Below are 17599 nucleotides of genomic sequence, written 5' to 3'. Positions count from 1 at the left end.
GTGTTCAAAAATTTGCATAATTGGAATGATGCTATAAATAGCTATAATCAAGGAAATGCTCAACGACAAAATGGATGTGACTAAAAGTATCGCTAAAATGACGAAATTGTCCCAGAATTTAAAGGAAAATAAACATATCCCCGAAAATTAAGGTACAATGGTTTAGACTAAAATGGATAAAATTAGTAACTACTTACAATATCAACTTCTGTGACGATCGTGAATAAATACCTATGTATCTATAATCAGCTGAAATTCCTATGAAATCCCACTATCTATTTATAGCTCCAACTTGTGGGTTTTTCCTTTGGAAAATCCCACTATCTTTTTATAGCCTCAGCTTGAGTGACGTTCCTGTTTATGAATTCTAGTATATATGTATAGCTACAAAATGTGGAAATCCCCAAGTCGATATTTATAGTCTCAAAATTTCCAGCGTCAGTGACGTCACTGTACTGAACACTAGGGGATAAATGGCAACAGTGCTGCAAGTGGCTGACCTGAATACGCGCTACTGTAGGTAGGTAGGTAGAGTGTATCTGATAGGGATAAAGTGAGTTTTATAGGGACAAACAGAGACCAATACACACACACACACACAACATATGCGCGCAGACACACTCACACTCACACACACACACACACACAGAGGGAAGAGGAAAAAACAAACCCCAAATATGCTATCAACACAGAAGGGAGATAATACAAACCCCAAATAAACTATCCACACAAACGTACGCGAACGCATACAAACCCCAAATACACTATTAACACAGAAGGGAGATAATACAAACCCCAAATAAACTATCCACACAAACGTACGCGAACGCATGCAAACCCCAAATATACTATCCACACAACGTCGCTAACGCATACAAACCGCAAATATACTATCGACACTCGGGAGGAAGAAGAAGAAAAACAACCAAATATGCGATCTACACAACGTACGCGAACACACACACACACACACACACACACACACGCACACCACAGATGGAAGAAGAAGAAAACCATTATACACTATCCACACGCAGTGAAGAAATAACCCTTTATATATATATACTATCAACAGAGAGTGAAGAAGATAACCCATTATATTCCATCAACACAGAGTGAAGAAGAAAAAGTTTTTTGAAAGCACCTAAACCCTCACCTGCAATGACCAACTCTGCCAAACACCTACACCCCACCCACCCTCACTCCCAACACTACAAAACCCATTTAACCCGTTATTTTATGGCATCAGTGTGTGATTTAGGAAACATCAAGACACAAAATGATGGACGAATAGACTGACTATTGTTTACGGACTTGCATGCCTAAAGAGCGTGCGTGAAGGAAAACATCCTTCCATTTCAATTCTAACTAAAACATGATCCAGAGGGATAGAGAGAGGTGAAAGAGCACAATTTCATAAAGTGTGAGTAAAAACAAAACACGCCATCCTTATTATACAATGTCAAGACCAAGAGACACTTACGTTTTCTTTCTGGTCTATTCTCTTTTAGAAGGTAGTATGAAATTTCACATCAGGGCCAACGCATCGGCTCACATTGTCAATTTTTCCATTTCCATGTTTTTACTGGCACAAGTTCTTCATCATCTTCAATTTCTTCTTCTTCTGAATCCCTCTTCTCTCTTTCGTCTTGTTTTTGTTTCTTCTCTTTTCTCGTAGGGCACTCTGAATTCCAGTGTCCTTTCTCCTGACAACGATATTAGGTATCTTGACTTTTGTCTCTCTTTCTTAGACGAAGCAGGTATTCTGGAGACAAATACCCATTTACCTTTGCAGATATAGCAAACTTCATTAGCACTTACACACTTTCGTATGACTCTCATCAAATCAACGACCAAAAGAGTAAGTTTTGTTGCCACTTTCGCATGTGAATTATGCTTTCGTATGACTTTTAGCAAATATTTGACCAGCAGGTCGATCTGTGCTGACTCTTCCATCTTCTTGATCGTTTGAGAGCGGAATGAATACTCTGACGCTAAGACACTCTCCTTATATACAGGAACCTGCTGCGTATGAAACCTAGTCAAATGTAATTTTGCAATAAGATGAAACGATTTCATTGAGGAATATGAGTCGACAATGACACAACACAACAATTTTGAATTCAGACTGGAGAGACAACACAACACAACAATTTTGAATTCAAAATTGTTGTGTTGTGTTGTGTCTCCAGTCTGTCCATCCATTGTCGACTCATCTTCCTACGAAGATGTGCTCAAGATAAGCCAATTTGAACGAAGCCTATGTGAATTTGCATAGGGTCATGACAAGTCTGATACCGAGACCTGAAGAGATAGACAATATCATAATGTTGAAAGTCACTGAAAACCTGAAAGAAGAGCTCTTCAAGGAGGAATTCAAGAAGGAGAAAGAAGAATGGACGGAGAAGTATAGACTTCATAAACAGCAGAGAGAGCAGCAACAGCAGCAGCAGCATGAACCTGGCAGAGGCTTTGTTAACAGTTTTATCGACACCAAAGAGTTCTTCTTCTCTTTCCGAAGAAGCAGACCTTATCCTGTGAGAAAGCCTGTCGTCAGAGGAGGCCGTCATCTTATAACCTAAGCGATCGCCATAGCTTCAACTTCCCAAAAAAAATTTCAGGGCTACCCCATACTCTCGAAAAGAAATCACATTCCATTGCCTATGATACGTTAGTCAGTTAGAAGAAAAAATACAGAAGTGAGTCTATCAGCACATGATTTCTTTATCTTGGTTAGAAAGTGTGACTCTAAGTTGTTCGTTTCCGTCGCTTATCAAAATTTTAAAAATAGTAATGTTCTGTAAAAAGTGAATGAGTATTTCTTTTAGGTCTGTGCGTTTTGTGTTGGTGATAATATGGATAATGTAAGTTCGGGTACAACGAAATTTAAAGAATTAGGTCCAGAACTCGGTGTGGAGGGAAGAAATATACGCAACAGCAGCGGGAGCAAGAAATGCAGACCTAGCCAGTTAGCACTCCACCCACCTCGAGAACACAAATAACAGCTAGTCAACAGCCGACTATACCTAACAAACAACCCGTCCCGGAAAGAGTGGTGGCAAAACAAAGGTCCAATTATGTTACACAAACGGTATGGCAAACTCAAATGTAATTATCGGAGGCACTACGTTCTTTTCTCACTCCGATACTACAGGCAATCTCAGCTGAAAGAACAACTACAACAACAATAACAGCGACAGACACCATAGCAGCGGATTTGAAACTATCTACCTCAACTGAAGAATTAGTATCAGAACCAGAAGAGGAAATTGAGGCGATTGAGGAGGAGGGGGACGCTGACCCTCGTTGAGAAGTACACCGAAATGGGGCTAGATCAAGCATTGTATGACGTCAACATAGCAGGGCAGTTTATTACAGCCATACAATACGTTGCCTACAAATCTCTAGACACCTTTAAACCAAGACCTTCTCAATGGGGATTAGGGGTCAGAGTTCTTCCCCAATTCTACAGACAAGCCTACACTGGATACCCCCTCAGTCAACTGGTAGAAACCGCTGCTTACATTACCGCCCATCATGGCTACGCATTTCCTGATATCAAGAATCATGAGACTAGGAGTGCGGGAAAGAACGTGAAAGCAAAAGAGAGACGTGTTACCTTCTAACAGAAAAAACAGACTTTTTTTAGGGCTCCAAAAGATTGCTTTTTATTAAATAGGGAACCATATTTGGCTTGGTATCCCTCCTTGACTAAACTATTCTCGAAACAAACTTGACCCATTGGAACACCACAACAAACTTAACTTTTTAAACCTAACAGTGACCAAACTGGTATATGTCGCTTAGACATAATAATTTAAAATAAGATCAGTATGGCTATTTTTATGTACACTAAGTACTAATATTAGACAGATATGTTAGGAAGTAGGAAATTTAACAGACTCGTTAGATTTGAACTAATTGCACAGGTGGTTAACACATTATTGGTACCTTTTATTGTCCATTAGCAAAAACGGGACTTGATTTGAAATAAGTACGGGCTAGCGTTTTGGTGAGTACTTAACATCCATGGCTGTCTTGCTGAGCACCTTTTCCCTCCTTTACCACGCTCGGATAGAAAAATGAGTGTGTGGTGAGACAATTCCCACTCATGTTTAAAGTCTTTCAGTCAGGTTGTTAAGGACTAGTTAGTCCTACACCTGAGTGGCTAAATTTAAAAATAGTCTGTGAGTACATAAAAGCCTGGGTGATGAGGCTCTCTTTCCTTCCCCAGGAGTAATTAAAAATCACGCGGTGCGTTATTAAACCAGTGATACATGCTCCATTAGAGCGAAAATCACTTTAATTCAAGTAAGCAGGCAAGCAAGTTCGGGTACCGTCTCTAGCACTCTTGATGACACCAACTGTCTGGGTTATTTTCTTTCTTGCAAGCCCCTATGTTCCACTTCTGTTTGTGATAATAACTTGTGATACTTCACATTTTCTAAAGTAGAAATCTTTACAAGCCGTACAAAATACAAAACTTATATGACTTTGGCTTTTGACACTTGCACAGACTCTTCACTTTATAAGTGTCACGAGAAAATTGTATATCCAATTTTTACCATTTTCAAAAACACGCACACACTTGAAGCTTGACCAGAAATATGTATATCTTGTTTTGTGGATAAGTCACAGACAAGTCCAAGCATATGTAGGTGGTTATGAACATTAGGAATATCCCCTCCTTTTTTCAGAAATATCAAAGCTTGTATGTGCATTTTCCCTTTTCCACTCTATAATAGTGCTTAGATTTGTTCCAAAAAAAGAAAAGAAAAAAGAAACGAAATAATTTTGAAGAAAAAGAAACAACTGAATTTTGAATTCAGGTTTCTCTCTGTTTATAATTTTTTTCAAGTTGACGGTGCATGACAGAATACATTCGCCTACCTTTCCAAAGTGAGAGGCATTTCTTCACATGTCATTGCCTTTGCTAAATTCGGTTTCATTGGTTAGTTATCGTTAATCTTTAATTTTCTTCATGCATTTCTTTTTGATAGAAGATTTAAGGCTTTCTATTGTTGTAACGGTATTTATGTTGTTTGGTCTGTTGATGAAATTATCTATAGCAAAGTGCTTAAGATTTTTCAGTTTTTTTTTATTATTTCAAGCCCTACAAAAGGAGACCAAGTTTGTCTTCAAAGACGATTGAAACTCTAAATTACACGGGCGTGAAGGAAAACATCGTTGTGCTTAATCTAATCATGCTTGCCGTATCTCTTTGTGTTTTAGAGGTCATATTTCTTCTTAAGCAAATACACGCATCAATAGACAGACAGATTGGGTCATCATCATTGAGTTTCACTGTACTTTCGGTTCTTTACTTCATACAAACCCCAAATGTATTAGTTTGAAAAAGAAAAGATAACATGCCCATCAATACTGTAACACGTCTGTTCTGACTCTACCGATGTGAGTGTTTATGTCGAAATGTTTAAGTGAGATATAAAACAATGGTCAGCTTAAAAACTCGAACCAATACTGTGACGCTCAGTATTTTGATGTGGTAAGAGGAAATGGTACAACACACACAAAGAGGGCTTGTAAGTTCACATTTCAGTCTGTCTGCACTGTAATGGTAACGCAAGAACATAGGGATTATTATGCCACACAGCCCTAGAACAAAACAATGCATCACCCGTTGTAAGCCATTTCATTGGCTATACTTATTTTCTTACCGCGTTCGCTTCGAATTGACTTGAGTAGCTATTCAGACAGTGACGAGAATGGCCATGCTTTACTGGGTCTGTCCTATAGGCGATTTATATAAAAAAATATTTTTAAAAATTAAACTAATGCACGAACAATCGTACCATGGGCGATCCCATGGAAATTGTGTCCGTCTTATTGCAAAATACATCAACATTTAATTTAACCGTGCAGATCGCTAGAACAAACCTCTGATAATATACATTTTGAAAAGTGTTGTGTGACACGGATCGCCATTGTCGCTTGGTGTCTGCTTTCTTGTTCGAAAAGAGATCGTTTCGTCTTGACTATAAAAATCTAATTTGACTAAGTTTTACGCACTACTTGAACTCACACATTTACGTTGTAGGTGTAAGCCGTCGTTCTCAGTTTTCTGGAAGTTCGTTTTTGCGTTTCTCAGATGTGATACTATTTTTTATGGACCGAACGAAATTTCTTTTGGCGTGAATCAGGACTCGTGGTTTTGTGGCATAATTGGAGAGCATTGATTAAAGCTCAGTTATGTCGTCTTCGAAATCGCTGACACGGATTTGAACTAAAACTTCAGGTTTTGTGTGAGGCGATACGGTACATCATTGCTTTTTACTTCCTCAATGAAATCGTTTCATCTTATTGCAAAATTACATTTGACTAGGTTTCATACGCAGCAGGTCCCTGTATATAAGGAGAGTGTCTTAGCGTCAGAGTATTCATTCCGCTCTCAAACGATCAAGAAGATGGAAGAGTCAGCACAGATCGACCTGCTGGTCAAATATTTGCTAAAAGTCATACGAAAGCATAATTCACATGCGAAAGTGGCAACAAAACTTACTCTTTTGGTCGTTGATTTGATGAGAGTCATACGAAAGTGTGTAAGTGCTAATGAAGTTTGCTATATCCGCAAAGGTAAATAGGTATTTGTCTCCAGAATACCTGCTTCGTCTAAGAAAGAGAGACAAAAGTCAAGATACCTAATATCGTTGTCAGGAGAAAGGACACTGAAATTCAGAGTGCCCTACGAGAAAAGAGAAGAAACAAAAACAAGACGAAAGAGAGAAGAGGGATTCAGAAGAAGAAGAAACTGAAGATGATGAAGAACTTGTGCCAGTAAAAACATGGAAATGGAAAAATTGACAATGTGAGCCGATGCGTTGGCCCTGATGTGAAATTTCATACTACCTTCTAAAAGAGAATAGACCAGAAAGAAAACGTAAGTGTCTCTTGGTCTTGACATTGTATAATAAGGATGGCGTGTTTTGTTTTTACTCACACTTTATGAAATTGTGCTCTTTCACCTCTCTCTATCCCTCTGGATCATGTTTTAGTTAGAATTGAAATGGAAGGATGTTTTCCTTCACGCACGCTCTTTAGGCATGCAAGTCCGTAAACAATAGTCAGTCTATTCGTCCATCATTTTGTGTCTTGATGTTTCCTAAATCACACACTGATGCCATAAAATAACGGGTTAAATGGGTTTTGTAGTGTTGGGAGTGAGGGTGGGTGGGGTGTAGGTGTTTGGCAGAGTTGGTCATTGCAGGTGAGGGCTTAGGTGCTTTCAAAAAACTTTTTCTTCTTCACTCTGTGTTGATGGAATATAATGGGTTATTTTCTTCACTCTCTGTTGATAGCATATATATAAAGGGTTATTTCTTCACTGCGTGTGGATAGTGTATAATGGTTTTCTTCTTCTTCCGTCTGTGGTGTGCGCGTGTGTGTGTGTGTGTTCGCGTACGTTGTGTAGATCGCATATTTGGTTGTTTTTCTTCTTCTTCCTCCCGAGTGTGGATAGTATATTTGCGGTTTGTATGCGTTAGCGACGTTGTGTGGATAGTATATTTGGGGTTTGTATGCGTTCGCGTACGTTTGTGTGGATAGTTTATTTCGGGTTTGTATTATCTCCCTTCTGTGTTGATAGTGTATTTGGGGTTTGTATGCGTTCGCGTACGTTTGTGTGGATAGTTTATTTGGAGTTTGTATTATCTCCCTTCTGTGTTGATAGTATATTTGGGGTTTGTTTTTTTCTCTTCCCTCTGTGTGTGTGTGTGTGTGTGTGTGTGTGTGTGTTCGCGTACGTTGTGTAGATGGTATATTTGGTTGTTTTTTCTTCTTCCTCCCGAGTGTGGATAGCATATTTGGAGTTTGTTTGCGTTAGCGACGTTGTGTGGATAGTATATTTTGGGTTTGTATGCGTTCGCGTACGTTTGTGTGGATAGTTTATTTGGGGTTTGTATTATCTCCCTTCTGTGTTGATAGTATATTTGGGGTTTGTTTTTTCCTCTTCCCTCTGTGTGTGTCTGTGTGTGTGAGTGTGAGTGTGTTTGCGCGCGTATGTTGTGTGTGTATTGGTCTCTGTTTGTCCCTATAAAACTCACTTTATCCCTATCAGATACACTCTTCCTACCTACAGTAGCGCGTATTCAGGTCAGCCACTTGCAACACTGTTGCCATTTATCCCCTAGTGTTCAGTACAGTGACGTCACTGACGCTGGAAATTTTGAGACTATAAATATCGACTTGGGGATTTCCACATTTTGTAGCTATACATATATACTAGAATTCATAAACAGGAACGTCACTCAAGCTGAGGCTATAAAAAGATAGTGGGATTTTCCAAAGGAAAAACCCACAAGTTGGAGCTATAAATAGATAGTGGGATTTCATAGGAATTTCAGCTGATTATAGATACATAGGTATTTATTCACGATCGTCACAGAAGTTGATATTGTAAGTAGTTACTAATTTTATCCATTTTAGTCTAAACCATTGTAACTTAATTTTCGGGGATATGTTTATTTTCCTTTAAATTCTGGGACAATTTCGTCATTTTAGCGTTACTTTTAGTCACATCCATTTTGTCGTTGAGCATTTCCTTGATTATAGCTATTTATAGCATCATTACAATTATGCAAATTTTTGAACACCCCAGCAAGATTTCAAGTCTTGGTAATGGTTTATATATAAATCTCTCGCTTGTACTAGTGCATGTATGTCTCTGTCTCTGTTGTGTTTGACCCTCTACCATCATTGTCCCTAGACAATCCCACCATGTTCAATTCCCCTTGTCCCTAAATAGACCCACACTTTATTCCCCCATGTTCAATTCCCCTTGAGGCTAGAGTGACCCAGGGTTTTTCTCCATGTTCAATTCCCCTTGAGGCTAGAGTGACCCAAGACTTTTTCCCATGTTAAATTCCCCTTGAGCCTAGAGTGACCCACGATTTTTCTCCATGTTAAATTTCCATTGAGGCTAGAGTGACCCAGGGGTCTCTGTAATGCTAATTCCCATTGAGGCTAGGGTGACCCCATTTACTACTATAGTAGAGTGTGGGTTTGTACGAGTTTTGTTTTGTTTTGTAGAAGCGTGTTTACATCTGCAAATGTGTTTTTGTTTATGTCATTGAATGTTTGAAATCATAATGTGGGAAAAATATGAAGTCTTTCAATTGCAATTATCAAAAAGACGCTATGAAATTTAATGCTTACTTCATTTTGAGTGCAGTAAGGAGGATGCAATTGCACTTAACATCGAAATTACAGCAGAATTTTGAAATGTGTAATCCAGATTGAAAACCTATGACATGGCTCATGTAATTCGGATTTGCAGAATTAAGAAAATACATTTTGAGGAAATTCAGGATGTAAAGCTGTAAGTATATTTTATTTTGCCATTCTTATCACAAGCTATTGAAGAGAGTATATGACTTGTCACTTGTATTTATTTGTATTGACCTTATCTTTCGTCTGTTATATAATGTAGCTAGCCTAAATCCGTAACATTGTATCAACGCGGAATGTGCCAAAACAACTGTTTTTTTTTGCAGTCCACGAAACATGTTTTAGTTCATTCAGAAACAAATTTAAACAAATGCAACGTAAAGAGCCTCTTACGCGAGTGTACATGATTTGAGTACAAATCAAAAGTGCTGGCGTCAACGTCCATTGTTTGTTTACAATAGAAAGCAGTTCCTTTATGCACGCGAATGCTATATGTGTATTGTCGCGCGAGTTCAGTGTCGGGTAATATTGAACGATTCTGACAATGTAAAGTTAACGAGCGAAAAAATGAGCCTATAATAAATAATAGTTTGTGTTTTTTTTTCTTTCTCTTTCCTGTGTGGATAGTAGATTTTGGGGTTTGTGGATAGTATATAATAGTTTTTCTTCTTCCCGTGTGTGGATAGTATATTTTGGGATTTGTATGAGTTCACGTACGTTTGTGTTGATAGTAGATAATATGTGAAGTGAGTGTTAGGGATACAATAGGCAAAACATCACAACATCCCAAACCCCAAAACAGGACCAACACCCCACCTGTCCATAACAACCAACCAACAAATGTTAAACCACCTCCCCCCACCAAGTAGGAAGCACCAAATTTAAAGCAGTTCTCAAATTAAAAGGCCCAAATCAAAGGATAGAAAACAAACATCTAACCCAAAAACTAAAAATGGGGCTCCAATTGAAAGGGCTTATAGACTGAATAATTATAAAGGGCAATTGACCAATACAGCAGTCACTGAGTCCATAGCACCCCTTACATCCATGGTAAGATTAGGACCATATCGAGTTCGCCATCGCCTGGAACCATACGTAAATAAACCCAGGTTCTGTAGCAACTGTTAGCATTGGGGGCACTATGCGTCCAATTGCAAATCAAACACCCAATGCAATGAAGGTACAGGGGAGAACACAATCCTCAATCCCCTGAATGCCCTTATACAAGTAGACAAACAAGAAAAATAGATCTCATGAACAGCAAACAAATGTCATAGTATGCAGCCGAAAAAATCATACAGTAAATTCACACCACCCTAGAACAAAACAAGAAACACACTACTCAAACCAAAACAGTGAGTCGAAATTTAAACCAAAAGAAACCAACTGCACAAGTAAATCAAAAATCAAGCCCACAAAAACCTAGGGAAAAAATAACAGTACCACCCAATCAGGAAAAGTATAAACACCCACCCCACCCACCAGCAGTCAAAAAGAAAAACCAAACACAAATAAGGCAAATACAGCAGTTCCCCCAACTGAACAGGTTATTCATGAAATATTTACATTAACCATGAATAGCCTGGCTCCATGTAAAAACAACATAGATCAACAGCTAGGCAAACTCAAACTAATATTAGCCAAGCTACCCTACCCTACCCTTATATATAACCAAACTAAATGATAACGCACCACTATGAATAACACAATCAAAACTAAAATAATAATATAGCAATGGAACTGTAGAGGTATAAAAGGTAATATCAATGAATTAAAATTCAAATTGCAAGACCAAGTTCCAAAGCCAGACATTATTTGTATACAAGAAAGTATGATCCCAGAAAAAAAAACCTAAGCAACTACCCAAACTTCCTGGCTACTCCCCAGACCACTTTACAAGTCGTAACATAGGACAGGGAGGAGGGGGTCTATCATTTTTATTCTAGAAAACCTACATAATGTCACACCAGTTAATATAACTCACACCCCAGGTAGTAACGAAAACTTTGAAATACAATCACTAATAATCCATACGGGGGGGGGACCTTAAAAATTTTAACATATACGACCCGGGCGGAAACACCAAAGCCTCTGATTTGGCAACCCTTAGGCAAATAGCGAATAATAAAGTAGAAAAAAAACAGCATCATCTGCGAATATTTCAAGCAGACGAGCTTGGGGGGGGGGGGGGGGAGAGGAGGGAGAGCGATAGAACGGACAAGAAAGGCAGGTTGCTTGAGGCATGGGCTGCCTAATCCAACCTGACCATCCTTAATGACGGGACAAAATTTCTCTTCAACCCGGATGATGGATCTCTGCCTGCCATCGATCTAACCATATGCTCACCTAAACTAGCACATATGACAGACTGGAGAGTGGAACGAACTGAGTCGCTAGAAGTGTCCACTTTCCAATCATCATCACTCTGCAGATGGCGGTTCAAAATAACCCCACCAATAAACACAATATATGGAAAAATGACCAAACTGATTTGGAATCCTTTAGAATACAATTAACCAAAATTAACACGAAAAAAAAACAAATAGAAAATGAGGACGTAAATATATTCTATGAAACTTTAATTAACACAATCCAAGCAGCTGCCACCTCAAACATCCCTAAAACCAGTGGTACACAAACAAAACAAAACTGACCATGATGAAATAGCCTATGTAAGCAGGCGCACAAGGAAAAACGAAAGGCCCTTTAAAAATTCAAACGATCATGAATCTCTTCAGATTTCTCAACATACAGATACAAGGAAAAACGAAAGGCCCTTTAAAAATTCAAACGACCATGAATCTCTTTAGATTTCTCAACATACAAATACAAGGAAAAACGAAAGGCCCTTTAAAAATTCAAACGATCATGAATCTCTTTAGATTTCTCAACATACAAATACAAGGAAAAACGAAAGGCCCTTTAAAAATTCAAACGATCATGAATCTCTTTAGATTTCTCAACATACAAATACAAGGAAAAACGAAAGGCCCTTTAAAAATTCAAACGATCATGAATCTCTTTAGATTTCTCAACATACAAATACAAGGAAAATGAAAGGCCCTTTAAAAATTTAAACGATCATGAATCTCTTTAAATTTCTCAACATACAAATACAAGGAAAAAACTAAACAAATAATTAAGCAGGAAAAGGAAAGATCTTGGCAAAATTTCGGGGGGGATTCAAACTATCTCACGAAAAACCATTGCAGTCATATTCCCCCACTACCACCACCACCACCACCACCACCACGTCAAATCAAATTAAAATACCCGAAACTTACAATACAAAATAAAACCATTAAATTTCTTAAAGTTGCTAGATTTCTGAGAATGTACTATGACGAACATCTAAACTGGGGACATCAATTAGACAAACTAGTTGACAGTTGTAATAAGGATCTAAACATACTTAAAACCCTTAAAAAGGAACACATGAGGATCCAACAAGGAAACTCTATTAACATTATTCATGGCGTTAGTAAGATCTAGATTAGACTACAGGTGTCAAATATATAACTCGTCATCACAAAAACAGTTTAAGTAATTAGGTTAGATTCAAACAAAAGCACTAATAACATGCACCGGCACTCTGCCGTCCGTATCCCTAGCTGAACCCCAAATTCTAACTGGAGAATTAACACTGTACTTAAGAAGCATGAGTTAACCTTAAGATACGCAGCTAGATTATCAACCCACCCCAATTCACACCCCACCTGGGTAGCCATCAATAAATATAATAAACCATTCAACAATAAATTAGTACCCAACGTACCTACGGGGAAACACGTACATTACCAATAGCCAACTTTCAGGTTGAAATCACTAAAAACTATGACGCAATGTCATGGACTAACGTCAAACCATCAATCAACACACAATTAATGAAACTTGGCAACATAAATGAACACGAGCCTAAGATTAAATCAATTTCCTCAATATAAATAATGACTAAATACCCTAATTCAGTCAAACTTAAACAATGATGGGCCCAAAATAGCAGAATCCCCCAGAACAGCTGTAGCAGTAGTAATCCCTGAATTGAACATTAAAATGGGAAATAGACTACCGGATCATTGCTCTATATACACAGCTGAATTCTGGGCCATCATGGAAGCCCTAAGATGGATAAAAGAAAATAATATAAAAAGCAGTAATATTAAACAAACTTATCTATTAATTAAAAAGCTTAATAATAACCATCAAATAGTTGACTTCATGTGGATCCCATACCACATTGACATCAAAGGAAATGAATTAGCTGACCAAGTAGCGAATCAAGAACTACATGACCTAACTTATACTAACCTCCACTACAGTGTCAGTGAATTAATAAGTATAACCAAACATTGAATCAGCAGGATATGCCAAGAAAACTGGAACCGAAATACTACAGGCAGAAAACTATTCTCCATAATGAAAAACGTCACCAGTCTAGGAAACCGCCAAAAGTTAACAATAACGATCAAAGGATCATAAACAGAATTTACACAGGAAAAGCCAAATTGGCCAGCAGCTTTGGGCAATACTTAGGACCCCAACCCCACAACCCAAACTGCTACCACTGCCGGGTTCCAGAAGACCTAACGCATATATTCAACACCTGTTACACACTAAAGAAAGAAAGAACCAAACTAAAAATGGAGCAAAATAAGATTGGATCCCCGGAAACATACCCAATGTTTTTTTATGAATAATAACCCTAACCTCAATTTCACATATATAAATATAATTAACTTTATACATGAATCTCGGATACAAAACAAAATATTAAACTAAAATTACATAATTAAATTATTATCAGCTAGGAGACTGGCTAATAAACCAAAAGTAAGGACCAATAAGATCAGATGTCTCTGACATGTCTTAGCGATCCGAGCATTGAAATATACTTATCCAGCCAGAAAATGACATCACATAACTAGTATACAGGCCAAGAAACTCAAACTTAGGGGAACAAAATAAGATCATATGTCTTTGACACGTTTTAGCGACCCGAGTACTCGGCAAAGATATCTGTCTTAATCAAATGGACTTAGTTTGAAAATAAAATAACACCTAACAAATCTAACCACATAAAATAACACCTGACAACTAAGGCAACTAGGAACAGAAATAGGAAGGGGGAAACTAAAATGAATAAAATGGGGAATTTGTTGTTTTCCATCCTTTTTCTTCAAAGAAAAGAAGAAAAATAAAAAAAACTGTTTTATTTATTTAAAAAGAATTTCTTATCAATAATTTTATTTTATGCATATATTCAATCTAACACTCGATTTCCCATCTCTAAACTATACCTGACAAACTAGCATGCACGTAACACTACTAATACATCTGAGAATTTAACACTCTAGCCGAAGGTGTCAGTAAAATCTATACCACGAGAAATTCTAGGCCCCCGAAATTAGAGCACACAAGGTGGTCCAACACCCAAGACCATCAGGGCCCGCTGCACAAAGTGGCAAACCTATAAACAACATCAGAAAAGAAAAACCTCAAATTAGCATATATAAGGTGGTCGAAAACACCAATGACCATCAGGCCCAGCAGCACAGGGCTGCAAATAAAACAATGATAAATTAGACACGTAAAACCATAAAAACCGAATCCTACATATAAGGTGGTCTCAAAAGTCCAAGACCATCAGGACCAGCCACATAAGGTGGCAAACTTTACTAAAACGGCCAACTAAGATATCCCTCCTAAGCTAAAATTCTAAACTCAAAACAGCAAAGAATTTCTTTTTTAAAATTGTGTAGGACGACAATTTAGACCCGATACAATGAAGTCTAGGAGCACCGACCTGTGATCTTGGAACCGCCTTTCCATCGTCTCCTACCTGCCACGGCCAGACATCAAGTTAAATAGTGTGCAGTGCACGCCCTTAATACTACTGAAAATTCAATACGAACATATGAGTGTGTAGGGTCCATTCCCACTCATACATGCCTCACTTCAGCGAAGTATTAGTGCTTGAATAGGTCGAGTGTGTGTTGGGTCTATTTCCACTCGTTTTCAAGCCCTCCATTCAGACAGTTATGGACTAATCTTAGTTCCACTGCCTGACGGTTTCAATTAAACAGTGCTCCATGAGCACTTAAAAGCCTGGGGAAACTGGCTCGAATTCCTTCCATAGGAGTAATTAAACAGTCTACCGTGTAGGCATAAAACAGTGGTACATGCAAGACTGTGCGAAAACCACTTAAATCTAAATTAACAAAATTCGCGCCATTATTCCATTCCATTCGAGACATTCAAAACAGAGAGAGGTGCTTTGTTTAGCACGAGCCTGTAGAGAACCATCATCGGATAAAAAAACAGAAGAGGGGAAAAAAAAGAAGAACATGAGTCCGGAACAAAGGAACTGAGGACCAAAGCAACAATAGAGGTTCACCAAGCTGAAACTAAGGAACAAAGTGCTTGGAACTAAAAATCCCGCCAAACAAAATATAAGGTTGAAACATCCACTAAACTTGCGAGTATATTATAACTCTGTCCTGTTTCAAACAAATACTAAACTAATATTAAATTTGTAATTACTTCTAACTACTCCACTCCACTTTTATTCCTTCTTTCTACATAACATAATGACTCTTCTTTGTCGCCGTTATCCTAAAACAAGTGCTAGGTACCATACTAGCAAACACTTGGACCGAGTACTTGCATATTTTAAGCACCGGAAAATCCCTGCCAGATTCTGAGTTATTAGATAAATGCCAGCTGTTATTTACTAATCTCTCAAATATCAATTAATATTAACAAATCAATATTCTTCCTTTGCTGCATACATACTTCTAAGCACAAAGAAAACCACTGTAAGATTTATGGTTATCGGATTATCTAACATCTTTAATTTCCACTATTTTCCCAACCTTTCTCTGCTAAAACCTAAACCCTCTCAGGCAAAACAAAATAAATTCGAAAACAGGTACTAGGTAACACACTAGTAAACACCTGGGCAGATTCCTAGCAAGTATCTTAGCTCTTACACACCTCTGCATAGATTGTCTGACATTAGAGGATATCGCCATCTTTTAACAAACCTAACACCAAACCATTTACTAAAAATAAAATAAATTAGTTAAAAATTCATCCAAACTTAATTTACATTATTAACAAAGCAAGCTCAACTATCTCAACAAAATATCCCAAAAAACTGGCATTAACAAGGCTGCATTTAACCAAAGGTAAAACATAACTAGGAAACAAAACACCCTCACAAAGCAATTAACCAAATGCAACCCTCAGTCTCAGGGCACCACTAGCACTCCCACCCCCAATAACAATAGGTAATGTTAAACAATACAACAACCCGTCCATTAAGCAATTAGTAGAAAAACAATGGAATGCACAATTAGTAACCCCAAACTACCAAAACCCAGAATGCATTCCATTTAAATTTAAATTTAAAAAATAGCCTTCACTTCCTCTGCTTGCATGCTCCACTAACCTTGAAAAGCACAGAATATCTTTCAAAATTTCAAAAATTCGGAATATAAATCTCAAAATTCCTGCATTGCAGAACCTTAGTTGAACGGACAGCAGCCTGCTTTCCTCCCTTGCCACGGACAGACACCAAATCTCAGCACGCAATGCGCGCATAAATGTTTCCTAATATTCACATGAGTGAGTGAGCACAATTCCATCTCATCCCATCAAGTGAAACAGATTTTTATTTCTAAAACATGAGAATGTGTTGGGTTCATTCCTACTCATGTCAGCCCTCCATTCAAGCCGTTAAGGACCTATATGGACCCACGGCCTGAGGCTAAATTAATAGTGCTCCTTAAGCACATACATGCCTGGGGGATGAGACACTGATTCTTTCCCCCAGGATCAATTAACAGGTCGCTGTGCGATCATTAAACAGAGGTACGTGCACATATGTGGGGACACCTCTATAATTCAGCGTGATTGATTAATTGATTGATTGATTGATTGATTGATTCGCGCCATTCTACACGGGATACTCAAAGAAGATTGCTTATAATACAATTGATAAAATGAAGACGTTGCAGGAAGTCGTGGACAATTTGGGGATGAAAGAAGAGATACTGGTAAAACTGAATGAGGATCACTATTCTTACAGTTCCCATACAGTCAAGATGGAAATAAACAATTTGAGGCAATCTAAAGAAAAACTAAGGAAAGTGATGAAAGAAGAAAAAGAAGAGAAGGAGGATGAAGAGGATAGGACAAGAATGATAGCATAGAACGAAAAAATAGAAAAAGAAGAAGAAAATAAGAAGAGGAAGAATGAGGAGGAGGAAGAGAAATAGGAGGAGTTAAAGAATGAGAAGAAGACAAAAAGTGTAGGACAGAAAATAAGAAGCTGGTGGAAGAATAGAAGAAAGAAGAAGAAAAAAAGAAGAAAACTAAAGGCCCTTTTCAGGGCCACTCATATTCCTCGAAAAAA

Source organism: Sinohyriopsis cumingii, chromosome 3, assembly GCF_028554795.1.
Source record: "Sinohyriopsis cumingii isolate HCF-2022 chromosome 3, ASM2855479v2, whole genome shotgun sequence".
Taxonomy (NCBI): Eukaryota; Metazoa; Mollusca; class Bivalvia; order Unionida; family Unionidae; genus Sinohyriopsis; species Sinohyriopsis cumingii.
This window is presented reverse-complemented; position numbering follows the sequence as displayed.